The sequence below is a fragment of the Phoca vitulina genome, unplaced genomic scaffold (assembly GCF_004348235.1).
Source record: "Phoca vitulina isolate PV1807 unplaced genomic scaffold, GSC_HSeal_1.0 scaffold24, whole genome shotgun sequence".
NCBI lineage: Eukaryota > Metazoa > Chordata > Mammalia > Carnivora > Phocidae > Phoca > Phoca vitulina.
In genome coordinates, this window is record NW_022589727.1 from 24120109 (window position 1) to 24141332 (window position 21224).

General features: G+C 44.5%; 1 protein-coding gene across 13 annotated transcripts in view; it reads right to left on the reverse strand.

Annotated features, from left to right (window-relative positions):
- The window catches only part of DLGAP1 (DLG associated protein 1), a 905535-nt gene that overhangs the window by 66437 nt on the left and 817874 nt on the right, over positions 1-21224 (reverse strand). The gene's annotated exons all lie outside the window — the stretch shown is intronic.

A 21224-nucleotide genomic window follows, 5' to 3' on the forward strand; every position in this document is an offset into this window, starting at 1 on the left:
AAATTTTTTGTTGTTATTTCTGAGCAGTATATTCTAGAGGGAATATACTGCACAAAAGTATCCTAGTGTAGTCTCCCTTGTTTCTAAATCTGTGGTGGGGGTTGGAGGGGTGGGAGATCGGCTTGTATGAGCCTACTCCGTAAAATGCTGTCCCTCAAGGCTACTTAATCAACTCAGGGTCCTGGGTCTGTGCAGAAAGGTGTCCTTTCTGGACCTGTACAGTTTAGTCAAGATCCTCCCAGAGGCTCTGGCTAAAGTAGCCTTTGCTCTTCTCTCCAACTACCTGATCACAACTCTGAGGTTATATGAAGAAGATTTACACACTGGTTTTCAGCTTTCCATTTGTGGAGCATGGTGTACAAAATACAGATCAGAAAGAATGATTACGTTTTCAAGTGAACTCCCTGCCAGCTTTCTAAAGACTTTTGTTAAGTCCTCTTAAGAATGATTCAAACTATTGTGTTTCCGTCACATGCCCCCACCCCCCATGCCTTTCCCATTCACAACAGGCGGTCACTGTTACACCAAATCAGCTACTCCTGACCACACGATCCCAACTCTCGTTTGAGCTGCCACTGGGACCATCTCACTAAATTGAAATAACTTGCTTTAATATTTGTATGTTTCCTGGGGCCACTCAAAGGAAGTGTCCTATAAGGAACAATAAACAGAAGGATCCTATTATGCTGTCCTGTGGTTCCACTGGCTTGTGATTTGGAGTAATTTCCTTAACCGTAAAAGAGATAGGGACCGAAATATTTTGCTACTTCCTAGGGATGACCTGATGGAATATATATGCCCTGGAGGTGGGGGGTAATGTAAACAATATAAATGTAGCCACCACTCAAGTTACCCAGGATGAATGACTGCCCGAGGCTCACCCGGGGAAAACCTTCTACCTAAGCTTAGTGCACGGACTATATACATCCTTCAACAATTTGAACAGAGCTCTCAGCAATTCCCAGCCCAACATCTAGAGTTTTCAGCTAAGGTGCCTCAGAGGTAATGCAAGCAGTGGAGGCTCATGGTGCCCACCTGCAAGGGGCAGAGCCAGGAGCAGAGCCACACTGGTCTCAGGTTCTCCCACTAGGCTACAGCCAAGGCTCAGGCTAAGTAATGCAAACCCATGCACTGCTGATTTTTCACCTCACCCAATTTAGTTTAGTGTCATGCACCGGACCTACTGAGGAGCTGCCTTCTGCTTCCCAGGAAGGTTTGAAGGGATAACCCTGCTGAGGCCGAGGCTCAGACTGGGTGGGAGGAGGAGTGACCATAAGTAGGATAGGATCAATCTCTTCAAATCTAGTGAAACCAGATCATTTTATTACTTCTCTTAAGACAAGTCGTTACAGTGAGAACTCATTAGTTTGTTGAAAATGGATGCTCAGGACATTCGGCCCACTCGTTTTCCAAAGAAATGAAATACCCCATTCTAACAAAGAAATGTCTGATCTTTGGGGGTTGTTTATGGCTTCTTGTTAGTCACCCTGTTTCCTCTTTCGGTGTGGACAATCAAAACTGCACAATGCAGCCAAATAGAGTATTCTTTCTTTTGCTGTGATTTACAGTAGAAATTTTGCCATGATGTGATGTGTGATATGGGAAATAGAGAAAGGAGGGTGTCACATTATTTCCAGTGTAATGATGGGGTTTGGGGACACTCCCCAGGGCCAACTGCAATTTGGTGCCATCTGGTGGCTGTTGTCAGCTCCCCTCCTGGATCAGTAGGGATAACTGAGTACTTAGATCAATGGGGACCTGCAAGACCGCAGCGGCAATGCTAGAAATCCACTAGGGTTAGACTGGACGGGGAGAATCCTGGGGACATGTCTTTCCCAATAGGCTGGCCCAGCCCCAATGCCCAAAGGAGGTAAGAATTTGAGATTGCCTCACTCGAAGAAGGGAGCTCAACAGAAGACAGGAATCACCTGCTATGGTGTTAGATTCAAGGGGCTTCATTATGAGATTTCACTGCAGTGTGGGGCTTGGCACAAATCTGCCACAGTTATCAGAGTTACACTCAAAGAAGCACCACCCATCAATTATCAAGTAGAAATCTAAAAGGAATTCCAATCTTTAAGAATGCCCTCTGCCAGAGAAGAAAGGACATCCAAGACACAACTCACACTTCCCATAACCCCCTTCCTTCTCATGACCCAATTCTTTCGCATACGAGGCTGCTCCAGAAATCGGACAACCAAATTCCCAATTTCTCCCAGCATCACTCTTTCCTGGTTTTGCAGGCTAAATTCTTTCTTCTCTCCTAAGATCTTTTTATTTTCCTAATTCTACTCTCATGATTCAGCACCATGAATAATTTAGAATCCACTGGAGTCTGAGTGCCCAGAGGGGTGCAGTAGAGTGAGGTTCAAGGAGATGAAAACACAAGTAAATAAATCTTGTCTGGTCAAGACAGAAAGAGAAAATAAGTGGCTTACATGCCATCAGTGAAACACTTCTTTTGTTTGAGAGTAACATTCTCAAAACAGTGATTAAAAAATGCAAGTGCTCCTTTTATTCAATTGGAACTTTAAAAAGAAAAGATATGGTAATAATTTTTCATATAATTATTCAACAAACTAATAATAATAATATTAACCATTATTATTGCTTTCCTTTGCTTGATGTATTATGTGTTCATTTCAAATAAACTGATTTTTTTCCTTATTTGGATCCCGATGGTTTACTGCCCCAGCTCAAAGTTGGCGAAAGGACTCCTATTTATAAGAAGAGTCAGCAAGAGCAGAGTTACACATTTTGATGGCATCACTTTGATTCAGAGGATACTGCAGAGCATAGAGACCAGAGACCGGCTTTTACATCAAGTTAAGAAATGATTGAAGAAGGAGGAGGGTGAGGGGTGGGGGAGGGGAGGAGGAAAAGAAGGAGAAGAAGTAAAAAAAAATGAGAACAAATTCCTATCCTATTTCAGCTTCTAGCCGACGATTCAATATTGTCTCTATTTGCATGGGAAGATAATGCTAGTGTTGAAAGCCTCAGGAAGACCTGTGCCAGGAATTATTTTTTTCTGTAGTGGTGAAGGTTTTCTGAAAAAAAATCTAGACTTTCTTATCACTCTGGTTATCTTCTGTGATCAAGAGCACACATGTGTCAGGTGGCCACAAAACAGATGTAGGCTCAAACCCACATGTTCTAGCTTCTTAATAATACATTCTGCCTGGGGCATCAGTCGGATGGATGCTCAACCGACTGAGCTCAGCGTGGAGTCTGCTTTGCCCTCTCCTTCTACTTCTCCCCCTGCTCGCGTTGGTGCTCTCTTTCTCTCTTTAAAATAAATAAATAAAATCTTAAAAAGAGTAAGACCTTCTGATGGGCTAAGCTAATGTGTCATATACCATAAAGCTATGTTTAGGAATTATTTAGCACTTCCTTGTTACTTTTTAGAAACTCTTTCAAATACAACAAGCCCATAAGTACTACAGATAAAAACCACAAAAGGACAACAAAAGAATTCCAAAATATACATATACATAGAGTGGTACAGTAGTCAAACAACACCTCTTTGATGTAAACAGGTTACCCTCCGACATTATTAACCACAAAGCAAGCTGCGTTGGTCTGCGTTTAGTAGTGGCTGGCTTCTACACAGAAGTCACGGTCAGAGCAATCCTGGTTTTGCTGAGTTGTATCAGATGGTCTGCACTTACTGAGCTGAAGACCACCAGAGAGAGAAGGCCCGCCTCAACCCACTGTCTAGTTTCTGTGGAGGGCAAAGGTCTCTTGATTTGGGTAATTTGGTCTGGCCAACAACAGTTTACAAGCCCTCAAAAGAAGATTAAAAAAATCAAATGGGGTTAAGAGTGGGGTTGCTGGAACTGGCTTTTATCAGCTTGCTAGCTAATTTTGCACATCTCTTCCCAGGTCTCTGTTTAGTGACATTTCATTGATAGCTTGAAACTGATCTTGGTGTGAATATTTAACACAATGGATATTGGGAAATACTACCCCTGCCTGAGAGAGCCAGTTGTGAAGTACTTCCAGCACACCTGTATGCATAGCGTGGCACTGGTCAAAGTGTGGTCCACAGACAGGTGTCAGGTCACAAACTATTTGATGAGCGTACGTTGAGATATGCCATGAAAATTGAGTAAACTTTTAGAAACTTTTACAGCAATTCTAAAGACTATTTCATTGGTTGAATCTAACAAAAAGAAGACCAGGGCTTGGTTTTGGGTGCCTCGTTTTTTTAATTTCCTTTATCCAGTGATTAATTTTACTGCATTTTTACCAAAATATCGATCTGCAGCAGATTGGACACCAAACAAACTGGTCCATCCCCAGAGATAGTGTGAGAAGCACTGACAGGAAACATTTACTAATCCAGCGGCAAGGGCAGAGGTAATGCATGTGGGATAAGAACATATGAGGGAGGTAACTTGAAACTACAGGCTATTTTAGAAAGCAAAAGGATGTAAAGAGGCCAAAAGAAAAAAAAAAGAAATGTGGAAGGACATAAACTTAGACATAGAGGGGCCAGTGCACAAATACAAGCTTGTGGTTTTAGCACCAGGTAAAGCTGCCTATTTCTAAGAGGGTCTGTCTGCGTACAAGTGTGACATCTAGAACAACCAGAGGATTGTGGTGCTGCATTTCATTCTAGGCTCTTCTCTTTAAGGGGACATTGCAGAGTGCTCCAAGGAAAGAAAAACCATATCTTAGGAGGAGTGGATTAAGGAGAGAGGATGTTTAGTTTGCAAGAGAAGGAAGACAGAAGAATTTCCAATGATTTTGAAGCCTCTTGTGTCGAGGTTGGCATGGACTAGTTTTATATAAGGCATAGTGGGAAACCACCGAGGTAAGAGCTCAGAGAGGCACTAAGAATAATTCTCTAGTTCAGTTGTTCAAAGGAGGAATATGGGGCTCTCGCCAGGTAATGAGCTTCTTGGTCTCCAGAGGTGTTAAGCACAGGCCAGCTCATCTTTTGGCTGGGAAGTTATTAAAATTGTACCACCGTGTGATGGGAGCCTGAAGTAGGTGACAAGATTTCTTTCAAATGAGCTCCTGTGGTTTTATGAATATTAATAAAAGCTAGAAAAGAATTTGAGAAGTAGAGACCCATTGAGAGTGAAGTGAAAAAGCTGAAGAAGGAAACCAAGGGAGGTTAGAGAGCGTTACCAACACGGATGTTTGGTAGCAATGACCAATATTCTGGCATCCTGGGAATGCATTTTGGCCCAGACCAGGGCAAAGCTGCGAATCAGATTGCTGCTTGGCATCAAGTAGGCCGAGAAGTGCTGAACTGACAATAGGAGGTCAGCTCCCCGCTGTGATTCGCTGCGCAGGCTGGACGACTCCCCCACCAAGTGCCAGACAAACCAGCGTTCTGGCCTGAGTCGTTCACCAGGTAAAAGCACAAACCCAGCTGAAAACAAAGATGATAAAATGGAACATTAGTCCAGACTTTTTTTTTTTTTTAATTTTTTTAAGCTCTATACCCAACATGAGGCTTGAACTCAGGACCGCAGGGATCAAGAGTCGTGTGCTCCACCAACTGAGCCAGCAGGGTGCCCCTTTAGTTCATACTCTCCACGAGTACCATTAGATCAAATCACCAGAGAGTGAATCCTTACTCTGTAACACACTGTGCTAAGAATTTAATAGACATGGTCTCATGACAGAGGAAGCTCTTAGTCTCCCCATTTGTCTGATGGTAAGACTGAGGCTCAGAGCAGGTAACTGAGGTCTCTGTCTTACACAGCTACTAAGTAGTGGAGTTAGCATAACTCAGAGGCCTCAATCCCAGCTCTTTTCCTACCACCAAACCACCTGTATTCATCCGCCCATTAAACCTTAGATAAATACCTTATCCAGTAAAGCGTGATGCTTCCCAGGAGAAAATGCCCCCAACCGGCCCCCAACACTGTACTTTGCACCCTGCAGGAACCTGTCAAAGGCATGGAGAATGAACAAATTTGGAGTGGTCAACAAGGGGTGCACCAGCCGCATCTTTTAAAAATACTGCAAAAGTTGGCTCTGCGCTGGGCTAGGAGCCTGCTTAAGATCCTCTCTCCCCCTCTCCCTCTGCCCCTCCCACCCCTCCCAACCGCTCTATTGTGCGCGCTGTCTCTCAAAATAAAATAAAAATAAAAATACTGCAAAAAAAAAGAAGCTCCACAAAATAACACATGGAAAAATCGCTGCCTTGTTTCAAAATATTTACAGCTGAACATCTCCAGGCCACCCGAAGTGCGGCGGTCAGTGGTCGGCTCGGAGCCGGCCCCACGGTGAGAGGGCGGGGCCCGCGCGGGGCTCCTGGGAGCGCGACCCGGCTTCTCGCCTGCTCTCCGGGTTAGTGTTGGCTCCAGGGCCGTGGCTATGAGAACGGTTTCCACCAAAGCCGGCCTCCACGGAAACCACAGAGACTAAGTAACCTTTCCTCCGCCGAAGTAGAAAAAAGCACGCTTGTGTGAGCGTGTAGGGGAAGGGCAGGGAATGTGGACAGAGAGGGAGGGGTGGTGTAATAACTCTTTAGTCATAGGACTTGCCAGTTGGTAGTTACTAGTATTCCAGACACTTCCTAATGCCAGACAAATGCCCCAAGCCTCGGCTTGTCTGGCTTGGAGATCTATTCATGTGATAGCAGCCCGGCTCTTGCGGGAGACCAGATCTCGGGGGCAGCCGCGCTCCGCTGCTAATCAAACACAACATTGTTCTCCCAGGGAAGAATGGGAAGGTTTGTTTCAGAGTCACAGCTTTTTTTTTTTTCTTTTCCTTTTCTAAGAGGCCCCCAAGTTGTTTTAACAAGTTGCTACAAAACTTGGGCTTTCCTGAGGTGAGGCTGTGGCGCACAGTGCCTGTACTGTACCAAAATCCAGGGAGGGAGGGGTCAGAGTTACTCATTAAAAACGGGGGAAAAAAGCCCCAGGCACTTCATGCCTGGAAATGATGTAACAGGCAGCCACTCCTCTGTTAGAACTACAACCAAACAATGCTCGGGCAATGCGCGGCAGCTGCTCTCCAAACGTCAGCGCCTGCCCCGTCCAAAGAGCTTGAAAGGCACCAAGCTGGAGGGCTTCGTGCTGTACGTTTCTCGCCCACATTTCCCCCAAGCCCTCCCAGGAACCTGGCAACAGGTAACGTGGCAACCTTTGCTTTATAAAATGGCAAGTGGCATCATCTCAGAGAACAAATGGATTTTTTAAAAAAAGCCAGCAGCATCTCCCCCCCCCACCACCACCCATACCCCGCCCCACACCCCAGCCAAGAAGCTGAGAAAAAGGTACTGCGGCGGGCAGCCCTGCTCTCGAGTGCCGCCTTGTGGCTAAGATCGGAACATCACCGAGGTACCCTGAAATCCGCGGCTCAGACCCGAGGTAAGTCACGCTAGGGGAAGGGCAGGACATCTTTGCTAGACTTGTCTTCCAAAAAGACATCAAGAGCGCTAGTCAAGATTCAGAACGTCTTGCCTTTTAACTTCTCGCCTTACCAAAAATTTTACCCTAGCTGTAGCATAAGATCTCTGGGTTGAAGTTGTGTTTTTTGTTGTTGTTTTTCAACAGCAGCTAGGGTAACATTTTCTATGGCGGCAAGTTGAAAAGCAAGAACTGCTGTAGCCGGTTGGTTAGGTGGGTGGCAGCAAGGAGTAAGAGCCAAGAAACTGAGGATTCCTGCCAGGCGGGACTTGCATTTTGCATTTTTAATTTTTATGTAATTTTGTGACTTGTATGTAGAAACCTTTCTCTGGGGCAGGAACATTTTTAATTCACATCTCTGGCTTCCAGTTAGTCTACTTGTAAGGATTATTTAGGATTCCCAGACTGCAGGCCCAGCTTCCCAGAGAGTAGGGCCTGCAGTACCAGTTTAGCTTTTATTCTCTGTGTGGGGCAAACACCCACAGAAGTGCCAAGGGCACTATTTTTAACCAGTCTTCTTTCTCTCAGGTACTCCCCCTTCTGATGTCTCTGATTTGGAGGGAAGGCTACAGTTGTGAGCTGCTGATAGCTCCCGCCAGTTGTGAGGGCATCCTTTCTTTCTCCCTCTGGAAATGTTAACTGGAAACTAAGCAAGAGGTTTAGATCAAAGTAACTGTGCTCTTCAGAAAGTTCCATTAATTAACAAAATTAAAGGAAGTTAAACGATGTTTGGAGGAAAGTCATTTTAGAAGGCCCAGGTTAGGGGACTGAGGTCTAAAACTTCTAATGTGGACTTTTAATGAAGCTTGGCAGCAAGTTAAATAATATTAGAAATTGAGGGTTACCATATGGAAAACCAGTTGTTGCCTGAGGAACATCTTGAAAGTTGCCTAGATCATTTAATACTAAAGATTAAAAGCCCACAGCTCTGAGTAAGAATCATTTGACCAGTAGCCACGGTGAGTCACAGCCTCCTTAAGATCTAGGCACAAATACTGAAGGCAGGATGTTGAGAACACGGGGCTTACTAATTTGCAAGGCAGGGCCATTGCTTCCAGAAGGGAATGTGATCAGGATTTCACGGCTCATTTTCCCGGTCTTTCCAACAGGTGCTGTTGAGTCATCCATGTACAGAAGTGACTGTCCTGGCAGTTTCATCTGTTAGGATTAAGTTTCCATTTGTTCCATCACTTTATGAAGTGATTTCTACCATTGAGTCAGATATGTCACTTCCTCTAGGACTTAGGGATTTTTTTTTTTTTCAATGTTTGTAACATTGTGTGTGTTTTTCAAAATTTGTCCCAGCCAGTCTGCAGGTTTTCCTGGATTGAATGGATTGTTTACAGGAGGGGAAGATTCAGGGCCCAAGGTCAGGGTTAGCAAATTATATAAGGTTTCCTGTTTGGGCAGTTGGTCTACCAACTCCTCAGGTTAGTGCAGACTAAGGACTACAAGGCCTGGGGTAAGGATGGTGCCAGGAGTGGGGAAGGAAATTTTTCTTTTAAGCTTCTCATCAGCTAGCTTTCATTTCTTGTCAGATGTCACTTCACAGTGATACTTTCCTATAGACTCTGTAGGTAATTTTTTTTTTCCTTGAGTAGGAATTCTGAGAAAGGAATATAGTTAAGGATGTAAGAACCAGCAGGTCAGGCATTGCCCATTCTATTCATGATGACTGCAGTGCTTGGAACGTGCATGGCACATGGGAGTACCGTAGTAAAGTACTTGTTACATGAAGGAATGAACAGGGATGAGAAGACATTTCCTGGAGAAAAAGAAAAAAGGACTACTAATCTGGAAAGGGAGGTCACTGGGGTAGAAGTGAAATGAATACCCGGCAAAGCCATTTTCTGTGACGTTGGATATTACAATTGAATCTCCTGTCACCGATGCCCACTTCTGTTTGGCATTGGCCAAGGGCTGGCCGAGTGTGATTGTGATTGGCCAACTTTCACCATGAGCTAGTATGCAAAAAGCCCACACTAATGCCACCTGAAAGCAGTTAGCCCTATGGATTATTCACCTAACTTCCTCCATCCTCTGTTTGGCTTTACCCACGGGCCCTCAGCAAATGGCCTCGGGAGGGGCCCATGATGCTAACTGCTCTTTTCCCGTGCATCTGCCTTTCTTTGCCCTCTTAATATTCTGCTATTCTCTGCTTGCACAAGGTGGATATCTGAGAGCCAAGAACTTTCTTTACCTCCTGGTCTTATTTCATGAGAATTGGTAGCACCTGCACAGTGGGACCTGGAGCCTAGAATAAAGGGAAAAATCTGGAGTGGAATCACACAACCAAACAGGACTCTCTTGCCATGTTGTTTGGTGTCTGGTAAACAAAGTAGAACTCAAGCCTACCTCACCCCGGGTCTGTATGGAGTAGCTGACGGTCGATGGGAACAGGGTATCAGGCACGTATTGCCAACTTGTCCTGCTTGAGAAAGTCAGTTGGCTGTGCAGCGAGTGACCTGTGTGCAAATCAGTGTGTGTCACGAGTCCAGTCAGGCTAAGTCCTGACTGGAACTTCCAGCTGGATGTGTCGGTAGCCCCTGCTCACTGTCAAGGCCTGGGCTTTGGAGAGAGGGCAGCCCTATCAGCTGCCTGCTTCTGCTGTCCTATGGACCGGGGGGGGGGGGGGGGGTGTCTGCAGGGAGGGCTTGGCCCGGAGCAGAAGCTTTTGCACAAGGCAAGCTCAAATCCCCCAACCTGGGAAAACAGGATGTGTGGGGAAGTGTAGAAGAAAGAAAATGCATCCACCATTCCTTCCTGTTGGTTTCAGCACGATGAGGAGTAATTATCTGGGTCTGGAGAGCAGGGCATGTGGGAGGCCACAGGACGCCCTGGTGTGTGTAGTTAGGCAGTTAATTATTCATCCCACTCCATTCTTCTTTCCTCTCTGAAACCCCCCTTTTCAAAGGAAAAACAGGAAAACTGCCTGGGTTAATCTGTAGAACACAGTTTCTGTCAGCCAACTCAGCCCAGGAAGGAGACCAGCCTGCTACTGAGTCTCAAATAACTGAATCAGCGCTTAAAATGACACCTCCTTATCCAACTGTGTCCCTGACAGATGAGAACACAGATCCAGAGAAGGACCTGTCCAGGTGTCCCCAGGCCTGTCTGTCTATACTATGCTACAAACAGGACTTCGGTCCTCCAGTCAGTCTTTACAGTTGGTATGGAAAGGGCCCCTTAAAAATTGCATTACAAATTCTACTTTACAGTTGGGTTTTTGTCATTTGGCAAAAATTTAATAAAAATAACCTAGGAGACTGATGAGGCCCGCACTAAAATTGGTATCGATTTACTAGTCTACCTGCCCCCACCTCGTCCGCCTTCACTGTGTCCAAGAGAGCCAGGCACTGTACCTAGAATCCCAATTCCGCAAGTGAGGAGGGGGCTGGAGAGGGTGAGCTGCCCAGGTTCTCCAGGGTGGAGTCTGGCTGGAGCCTGACTTCTTCCCACCTAAGCCTCCTTACTTAGATTTGAAATAGCTGCCTTCTAGTTTTGTCCTTAAGATTCTCCTTTGAACCCGTATGAGAATATTGGCTGTATCTAAAAGTCCTTATCTGACTCTCTTGGTTGAATGTGTTTGGAATTTAGAACTTTTTTGGATTGTAGAAAGCAAATATACCTGCCATACCCCGGGGGTCTGGGGCAGCACCTCTGAATCACGTACTCTAACCTGTTTGTCTGCCAGAAGAGGTAGACCAGTCACACTGCAAGCAGTTCCAAGGTCAGGTTTTGGCCAATGGCTTTCAGAATTGCAGATGAAGGAATGATGTTTCCCTGCTCCTTTTGGAAGCCTTGGAGCAGTAAGTGCTCCAGCTGGGGACTTTCTCCTTCAGAGGCATCTCAGGCCCTGCCTGGAGCTGTGTCCCAACCAAGCCTATGGAAAGGATGGGGGGATGGTGGATGGGTGGGGAGGGGTGGTGGCGGACTCTGCGTTGTAGGCGGGCAAGGTTTCCATATGTTTAAGGAAAAGAGAAATCCAAGATCAGGTTTGATGATACTCCTGACATCGTCTCTCTTTTCTTGACCGTGTTGGAGTTCTGGGTGTTCATTGGTTTCACACACTGTATTCAGAAACATCTAGTTTTGATTTTTGTGAAAATGGTAATTGGGATGCTAGTAGGGGCTTTCAAGTAACCTTTCCCCACAAGGTGGAATGATGTGTACATTAACCACAGAATGGGACAGTCTTACGTGTTCTTGAAGATAAACACCTCATATTTGCAAGGTTGCGTGGATGTGTTTTCACTCATTTTTTCTGTCATTCTCTTTCTCATTCTCACCCCCTGCCCTCAGGCTATAGTTACTTCCCAGTAAAATAAATGAAACCAATGTTCTTCTTGACCCACCATAATTTGTATTCACAGGAGGCTGGCTCTGTACTAGGTCCAGGCCGGGCACCATGCTCGGTACATGCAGCTGAGAACACTCACCTAGAAGTTTCTCTGCAGAGGCGCTCTTAACTCACTGGAGCCCTACCTAATACACACAGTTTGAAAATTCTTTTCTTTCTTTCTTCCTTTCCTTTCCCTTTCCCTTTCCTTTCCTTCTTTCTTTCATTTTATGTATTTGAGAGAGCGAGCGAGCACAAGCAGGGCAGAGGGAGAAGCAGACTCCCCGCTGAGCAAGGAGCCCACATGGGGACTGGATCGCAGGACCCTTGGGATCACGACCTGAGCTGAAGGCAGATGCTTAACCGACTGAGCCACCCAGGCGCCCCCAAAATTATTTTCAAAACGCACATTTTTACACCACATTTCCAACCTGATAGGAGATAATCCATGTAAGAGCTTGAATTAAAGAATAAACCGAGGGGCAGGTAAACACATTAGAGAACAGCAGACATACATAGATGAAGCACTAGAAATGTTCAGTATCTAAAACAAGCACTGCACTCCCTCCTGCTGGGGCTAACATTCTCCTTTTCAAAAAAGAACCAGAGAAAGTAAAGGCAAAACGATTTGATTATTTTGGATTTCTGGTCATAGGTGAAAGATTATATCAAGCCTCAATTCTTTGAAAAGGCAACTATACCCACAGCAAATCTACCAAGCCAGAGGATGTTAATACAGTCTGGTGCAGGCTTGGGGCCGGGGTTTGTAATTTACACCGTTTGTAATTGCGATAGCAGTATGACGGCTGACATGCCAAGGTGCAGGAATGCGGAAAAACTAGAGGAAACCAGCGCTGGTGTTTGGATTGAAAGTAACTACCAATAAAGAGCCGGGAAATGGATCACAGAGAAGGGAAGCATTTGGATGGCCACTGCTCAAAGATTCAGCCCATTTGCAGTTGCTGATACCTTGTCAGGTCTCCAGATAAAGGCAAGTCCTGTCACCCTCAGGCACCTGGCTGAGAGGTAATAAAGCAGTTGCCTTATCATCTAAGGGTGGAGTTAGTCAAACCTCCGTGGTAATTATAGTAAACTGAAATTGCCTGTCATTTACAAAAAAAAAAAAAAAAAGGGAGGGAGAAAGGAAAAGGCTTAAGGCAGGAAACTCTCTCTCTCCTTGGACTTTAAAAGCAAGCAAGCAAAACAGCCAGGAGTTTTCCCGGGAGTGAGAAAAACAGCCTGGCCAGGCTGCCCTCTCCTGGGGGTAACAGGATTGCTGACAGCTCAGGTCCACGTGACGGTCTAGAAAAGAGGCTCAAACTGATGAAAATCCAAGAAATCTTCTTAGGAGTCTTCCTTTCTAAATGTAAATGACTGAGTCAGGGCTTTGCTAAGGAGGGAAGGAAGTCACAATCACACCGAGTGACTCATTCAGTGCTGTTAGCTCAGGCAGTTGGATAAAAAGTTTTAGCAAAAGCAGCAACAAATCTACTTTAAATACTAGCACAGTAAGGAAATTCCTCTCTTTCAGGCTGAATGCCATCTGCACAAAAGAGCTCCTGTTGACATCTCATTTACAATCTCCCCCAGGACACAGACAAGACCATTTCAATAAGCTCGGCTCAGAAACACCTATTGTTCGAAATCTTCAACTAGCCACAGGCTACCACCACTCCCTATTGTTTTGTAAAAGAAAAGATTTAGAAGGAGAAGGATTGCCACTGTGGAAGCTATGAAAAGGGGAAGGAAAAAAGTCCCTTTGACCCGATGCTGTCAGAGAGCGTGCATGAAGAATAAAGTTAATGGATTCCCATTTTTCTAAGAAGTGCCTGAGAAATGCCTGTTAAGTTTCTGAACTGGTGATGGGGAATTCTAAATTTGACGCCAACTTTGTGCGTAAAGAAGTGAACTCCTGCCAACGGGTTTGGTAAATGAAAAGCCATAGGCTATCCTTACCCTATTCTCAGCCTTACAAAAGCCCTGTGCGCACCAATAGCAGAGCGCCAGGTGAGTCTTTGATCTGGGCTGTTTCCCTGGGAATTGGAGCCGGACTGTCCTTTCCAAGTAGAATTTGCAGGCTCAGAGCCCACTCCTCCCCGTTAATGATTGCCTTTTTTCCATCGCCCCATTTTGCTCTCTCTTTTAGCAAAAGTTGAACATACTCTGGAGTTATGTAATGTGGTCCTTAGTTTTTCTTCGCTCTGCTTCAAATTCAGGGAGACATTTGTGTTTACCCCAAAAAGGGGCATTCCTCAAATGCTCCTTATCTTGACCCTCATACTACGTCTTGCAGTTAACGCTACCCATCTCTGCAAATGATCCCTTTATCTACCCAGAGCTCAAGCCCAAACTGGGCATTATCTCTAATTTCTTTGAGTCCTCCCTCCTCTTAAATCCGTCTGGAATCCTTCTACCTCCTACAAGCCCTCTTTCTGCTTTACTAGATCCTATTACCTCCTCTCTGGAGGATCACAGCAACTTCCTAACTCACGGTTTCTCTAACCACCAGTTGTGACTTATTCAGGGGTCATGAAATCAGTTGAGGTGGGTCATGCAGTTTCACCATTTAAAAAATGAAGCAGATTAGAAAATGTGAGATTGCGTCAGACAAAGGGAAAAGTAAGTACTGTTTTGTGAGACTTGTTTCAGTTTGTGTGTGCATCCAGATCTGTGTACATTCTGGGCAACAGGTAAAAATGAATTTTGTTTGCCACAATATTCTGAGAAACACTTTTCTAATTGGTCTCACTGGCTCTGTCCTTATGCCTGCTTCCACGCTGCTGGATACACTTGGAGCAAGGGTTGAAGATACTGAACAGAAACTGTCACTCTCCAGCTGACCGGTCTGCCCACAGGAGAAAGTCTCACATGAAGTCTAGGGCTTTGGAGATTCTGAATAACTGGGTTTCCTGCTCACTTTTCAAAAGGGCCTTGGAACTCTGCATCCTCCCGACTGCTTTTACTCTTCGTCATTAAAACCATCAAGTTCCCTGGAAAGAAAAAGGGGACTTAAAATAAAACAGCAACCTCTAATAATGGAGTCCTGCCCAGGCAGTTCCCGACATTAGAAGAGAAGTCTTGCTGTTGTTTGCTATTATATGGAGAGATGTTCAGATTTCCTTTTTATATTGGAAATAAAAAGTAAAGAAATCTGCACATCCCCACGACCCCTTGTAGTGGTCATTCCATGAAAGCCCATGGGACAGACACAGCCTTCCTGAAGGTTCCAACCAGCACATCCTTATCCCCTTCTGAGTGCTGGGACCTGCCACCTTGACTCATAAACCACTCTGCATCTGGCTGGGAAGAGACCTTGCTCCAGTGCTTGCAGCTGCTCTCGCAGCATCCCACACCAGCACTTTGCCACTTGCCTTACTTACGTATGTTACAGAGTCTGGGTTTAGAGAACCTGCTCTATTAAGTAGAAAGGCTACAGAAATTTACCTCTTTAGGGGGAGAAAAGAAACAAAAACAGCAACTTTAAATTCTTTAATTTAGAAGCAGTTCTGTTGCTCTTTTCCCTAAACTGATCAGCAGTAGCTTGCTTTTGTTTGGCAGAAAATTTGACAGAATATTATGATAAGAAGAAATTGACATGAAAGTGCACGCTAACAAAGAAAAAAAGTCACTGTTGTAATTCTGTATAAAACTGTGTACTCTGACATGAAGCAGTTAGAGCCATGTGATGTGCTTATGGATGATTTTTACTTTATTCTTTGGGCTTCTCTAAATTTTCCAATTAAAAAAATCATTACTATTGTAATCATAAAAACATATACATGTCAGAATACCAATTAGATACACTATTAGGTCATCACTGTTGTGACACCTGACTAAATTAATTTCATTTTTACCATATATATTGCTGTGTATTTTTTCTTTTTTTTAACCATTTGGTTTTGAAGGATTTTTTTTTTAAGATTTTATTTATTTATTTGAGAGAGAGAGAAGGAGCAGGGGAGGGGCAGAGGAAGAGGGAGAAGCAGGCTCCCTGCTGAGCCAAGGAGCCCAATGATGCGGGGCTCGATCCCAGGACCCTGGGATCATGACCCGAGCCGAAGGCAGCTGCTCAACCAAGCCACCCAGGTGCCCTGGTTTTGAAGGAAATTTTATATGAATCCCACATTTAAAAAAATAATGAAAGCCTCTTAATATTGTTTGATATTTCACTGTCTTTAGGAGCTTAAGGAACATTGACCCATAAGATACCATGAAAACTGGCATAGAACTCCTGATGTTTTCACACCTAACAGCTTATTTTTTCCAGAATGCCATCTTTTTTACATGTCTTCTTGCCTGTGGCACACACATTGCTGTTTGCTCTCTCATCACCGCCCTCCTTGCCAGCAGGACCTCAGTGCTGTTAACTTTTCCAAGCAGCCATGACTTTTTGGGAAGTCAGCCCCTGCCCTAGATTTGGAGGCTGAATCTTCGTTGAAGGGACATCTGATGGGAATGATTCTAGGAAGGTTTACCTCCCTAGTTAAAGCAACACAAGGCAGGGACATTCGTTTTCTTCCTCTGGACGTTGTCATCAGCAAGAGATACCCTGAAGTGTGGCTGCCATCTGGGGACCACAAGGGGCATCTGCCTGAGCAGACAAACCCACACTGAGGATGACGGGTGGAAAGATGGCAGGAAGCTGGTTTGGATATATTCATTGGCTGCCTTACCTCTAGATTTGCTATTATTTGAGAAAACGAATGCCTTTCCCATCTAAGTCACTTTGATTTTATTTCTAAAATTTTATTTACTTATTTATTTGACTTAGACTTATGCAAATGAATTTATATATGCTAAGTGTCCTTGAGCACTCCTGTTCATTCATCAAGGTTCACTTCGTTTGTGTTCCATTAGTAGCTCCTACATATCTTTATTATAAAATCCATCACAGGGGCGCCTGGTGGCTCAGTCAGTTAAGCCTCCGACTCTTGACTTTAGCTCAGGTCATGAGCTCAGGGTCATGAGATCGAGCCCTGTGTTGGGCTCGGTGCTGGGTGTGGAGCCTGCTTAGGATTCTCTCTCCCTCTGCCCCTCCCGCCCCCAACCCCCTGTGCTCATGCACACTCTCTCCAAAAAAAAAAACCAAAAACAAACACAAAAACAAAAAACAAAAAACCCCCCAAACAAACAAACAAACCTCATCGCAGTGCTTTTTACAGTACTATTCCAATGCTCTTGGACGAGAATGAGGAAAATTAGTGATCAGGTAGATCTTTGTTTACTACTCTATTTACTTCTTGGATTAAATGATTCTGTATGACAAATTCTATTATACAAGATATCACCAGACCAAGATTTCTCTATTTCAGAAAGACTTTCAGCCTTGGTGGCCCAACTTCATCCATAGTAGCGTGGTGACTGGAAAAGGTCGTTCTTCAAAGTCAGCCAGACCTGGTGCAAATCCTGACCTGCCAATTAGAGGCTACATGACCTCATAGGATTCAACTCTTCTGACCTCTGTTTTTTCATCTGCTGAGTTAGGGCAGTGACACTGATGATCTCATGGTGTAATGAGATGAATGAGAAAGTGAATATAGTGTAAGGTGACACAGTGTGGCACTTCTGTCTGACACCCAGGAGGTAGGCTCTTTGCCCTTCCTCTCCTTCCTACATTATTGGATACAACAATATTCAAATATAACAAAAAACCATCTTGCAAACTTCCCGAGGGGGGAAATTCTATACTTTTCAGATGTTTGGGTTTCCATAACATGAAGGGCCCGGCACAGATGTTACAGGCATGAACACACATTTTCAGTTGCCTCTCCCTGGTGTCTAATATTAAAACTTGATCTTATCACTCTGGTCTCAACTCATAAATTCTCTCTTTAGAGAGCCTTCCTTCACTGCCCAGTTTCAAGCAGTTCCATGCTCTCCCATGGCAGCCCAGTAACCACCTACGAATAGGAGATGCACAGAGAAGGTGTAATTGACCATGAAGGTGATGCATCTTTTATAAGCTAGACACACTTTCCGAGGGTGCAGAGTTGTCCCTTGCCCATTCTGCTCTTCAGCTGAGTCCTTACCAGCCTTCTGCCATTGTACCCCATCCCAGCAGCTCTGCAGCCTCCAGCTGGGGCTGTCTCCAGAGGGCCTGCACCCCTCCACCTTCCACCACTCGTTCAAATCATACACTGTGACTACCTCCAGCCTCTGCTGTCTTGAGCTTTGGAAGAGGCAGAAATTGCCATGAATTTCTGATGTCTTGCGGGATAGATCCTTATTAGTGGTTTAAAACTTTTTCATGCTCTCTAGAGTTCAGAAAAGACAAAAACAAGACAAAAACAAAAGCACTTGCAAGTATGTTTCCCTTTGCCTTCATAACCAACACTCATGATTTCCAGCCAGAGAGGGTGGGAGGGCAGGATATGCATGGGACCTGCTTACTCTAAGTTCAAGTACTTGAGAATTTAAAGTTGCAAACCCTCTCCAAACTCTGCTTAAGGCCTGTCAACTGGATTTCTTTAGATTACTAGGGTAATAGGGTAAGATACCAGCCCTAAAATTATCTACTTAAATTACTAGAAATCTATTAAACAACAACTTCTTTGCTTTCCATGCCTGAGAGACAATATTGCATGATGTTTCAAAATGTAAGTTTTAGGAGCGTCTGGGTGGCTCAGTCGTTAAGCGTCTGCCTTCCGCTCGGGTCATGCTCCCAGGGTCCTGGGATGGAGCCCCGCCTCGGGGCTCCCTGCTCAGTGGGAAGCCTGCTTCTCCCTCTCCCACTCCCCCTGCTTGTGTTCCCTCTCTCGCTATCTCTGTCAAATAAATAAATAAAATCTTGGGAAAAAAAATTTAAAAAAATGTAAGTTTTAGAGGGGGACCTTGATTTAAAAGTGTGCCACCTGGGGAAGGTTGCTTACTCTCTTTGAATATCAGTTTCTTATTGTGTAAAATGAGGATTAGAATACCTTCCTTAGGGGGTTGTTGGGAGAATAAAATGAAGTAACATATGAGAAATGCTCACCACATTGCCTGACAGATAGTAAGTGCTCAATAAATAGTATACAGTAACAGCAACAATAATGTTATAAGAGAAATCCCTTCCTTTTGTCTTAGCAGCTACTAAGCCAGGTGCATCCTGTGCAAAAGGCCTGTGACACTCCGAAGCGATAGTTCCATGCAAAGGTGGTGAGATTATGCCAGCCCATCTCCATGACAACCAGGTGTCTTATTTATCTTGTCTAGTGCCAGGTAGGTGGTATGTGATGAGACAAAACTGAATCTGAGGCTAAAACTGTTGTTCAGTATATTCACTAGCAGTGCTCCTGCCAGAGATGCCCTCAAACTTCTGATTTCACGTGACCTTTAAATTAATAGTTTCAGTCATAAAAGTACTTCTGAAACACTGACAATCTCAGACATATTTTCATTTTTAATTATTTCCCAAGGACAAAATAAACTAAACAACCAAAGATATCTCAATGTCTGTCATTTAGTCCATTTTGCTGTTACTAACAAAAGGGAGATTAGATTAGGAAGTATGTTGTTGAGAAAAAAATTTTGAGCTTAAGTGAAATGTGGGTAGCACTCTATTTTATAAGTGGTCTTGGATGTAAAATCAAACCAAGGCGCCTGGGTGGCTCAGTGGGTTAAGCGTCTGACTTTGGCTCAGGTCATGATCTCAGGGTCCCTGGATCCAGCCCCGCATCAGGGAGCCTGCTTCTCCCTCTTCCTTTGCCCCGCCACCCCCACCCCCGCTCATGCTCTCTCTTTCTCTCAGATAAATAAATAAAAATTTTTTTTTTTTAAGATTATTTATTTATTTGGCAGAGAGAGAGAGACAGTGAGAGAGGGAACACAAGCAGGGGGAGTGGGAGAGGGAGAAGCAGGCCTCCTGCTGAGCAAGGAGCCCGATGCGGGGCTCGATCCCAGGACCCCGGGATCATGACCTGAGCTGAGGGCAGACGCTTAACGACTGAGCCACCCAAGCACCCCAATAAATAAAAGTCTTTGAAAAAAAAAATCAACCTAACCTTTCTCAGGAAAAAAAGGGTTGGCATTCTGGAGAAAGGAGTAAAAGGAACAGTGTTGGTTGAGAGGGCCCTGTGCCTAGGACACTTGGAAAGTATGGATTTATGGGGTGCCTGGGTGGCACAATCGGTTAAGTGGCCAACTCTTGATTTCAGCTCATGTCATGGTGTCAGGGTCATGGGATAGAGCCCTGTGTCTGACCCCATGCTCAGTGCAGAGTCTTCTTAAGTCTCTCATTTCCTCTCCCCCCACCCCTGCCCTGCTCTCTCTCTCTAAAATTAAATAAATCTTTAAAAAAAAAAGGTATGAATTTATAAATGAACGGAATGCCTGGATGAAGCAAAAGTCTTCGGAATTCCAGTTCTGTAAATTGGTAGGTCTGTGATCTCGGGCAATGCACTTAAGTATTCTGTGCTTCATTTGTAACAATCTGTAGAGTGCATTCTGTTTCATTTTATAATAATCTGTAGAATGGGACCATGACTATAAGGTAGTTGTTACGGTGAACATGAAAGAGGCAGCAGGTGTGAAAGCCCTTTGTAAACTGCAAAGTGCTCTGCAGATGTAGTAGGAACAACAGCAACAGTCCTAACAATTGTTACTTTTTTGGGAGCCAGCTGAGTAATTTTTCCAAACCACAATTCTTTTTTTTTTTTTTTTTTAAGATTTTATTTATTTATTAGAGAGCACAAGCAGGGGGAGCGGCAGGCAGAGGGAGAAGCAGGGTCCCCACTGAGCAGGGAGCCCGATGCGGGGCTTAATCCCAGGACCCTGGGATCATGACTGGAGCCGAAAGCAGATGCTTTACAACTGAGCCACCCAGGCGCCCCCCAAACCACAATTCTTCCTGGAGCAGCATAAACTGAGTTGGCCTTTGGCTAGTGTTGAGTTGGAGCTCTGGGGATAGTTTTATAAAATTTGCATGAAATTGCACATTTAGGTAAATAAGAGGGGGGGAGTGCTGTAAAAATTAATAGGGCCAAAGGGAATGGTCTCTAATACTTCCCCTCGCATCCACCCCAAAACACTCATAATATTTGATATAAAAATAACATGGCAACGAATAGCTGCATTAAAAACGAACAGTTCTTCCAACATTGCTTAGAGTGAAGCTAAGTGGATTTTAAAAGTGATGGGAATCAAACAAAACTTGGAGAGGAGATAGAAAATAATTTTTCATACACTGCATAGAGTTGATAACTGATGGTTTTGAATAAATGAGTAGTAAAGTTGGGACTGGCAGGTCTAATGTTACCATGGTAAGTGCTAATTGGGGGTCTCTATTTTCTTAAATAGAAACTTGCTTATAAAGAGATAGAATCCAAAGGCACTTAATAAATAGGCTCTACGATGCCCCTTTGTGAATTTGGTGCAAGGAGGAGAGCTGGGTCGTGCGCAGATAATCTTTGAGGGAGTTGCTGGGGAATTGGCCTTAGCAATAGCCAGATGATGAGAGAAAAATCCAAGGGAGTCCTTGGCAGGTGGGAGGCAGTTGGAGTGGAGCTAGCTAGTCCGAGCAATGGGAAAGGGAG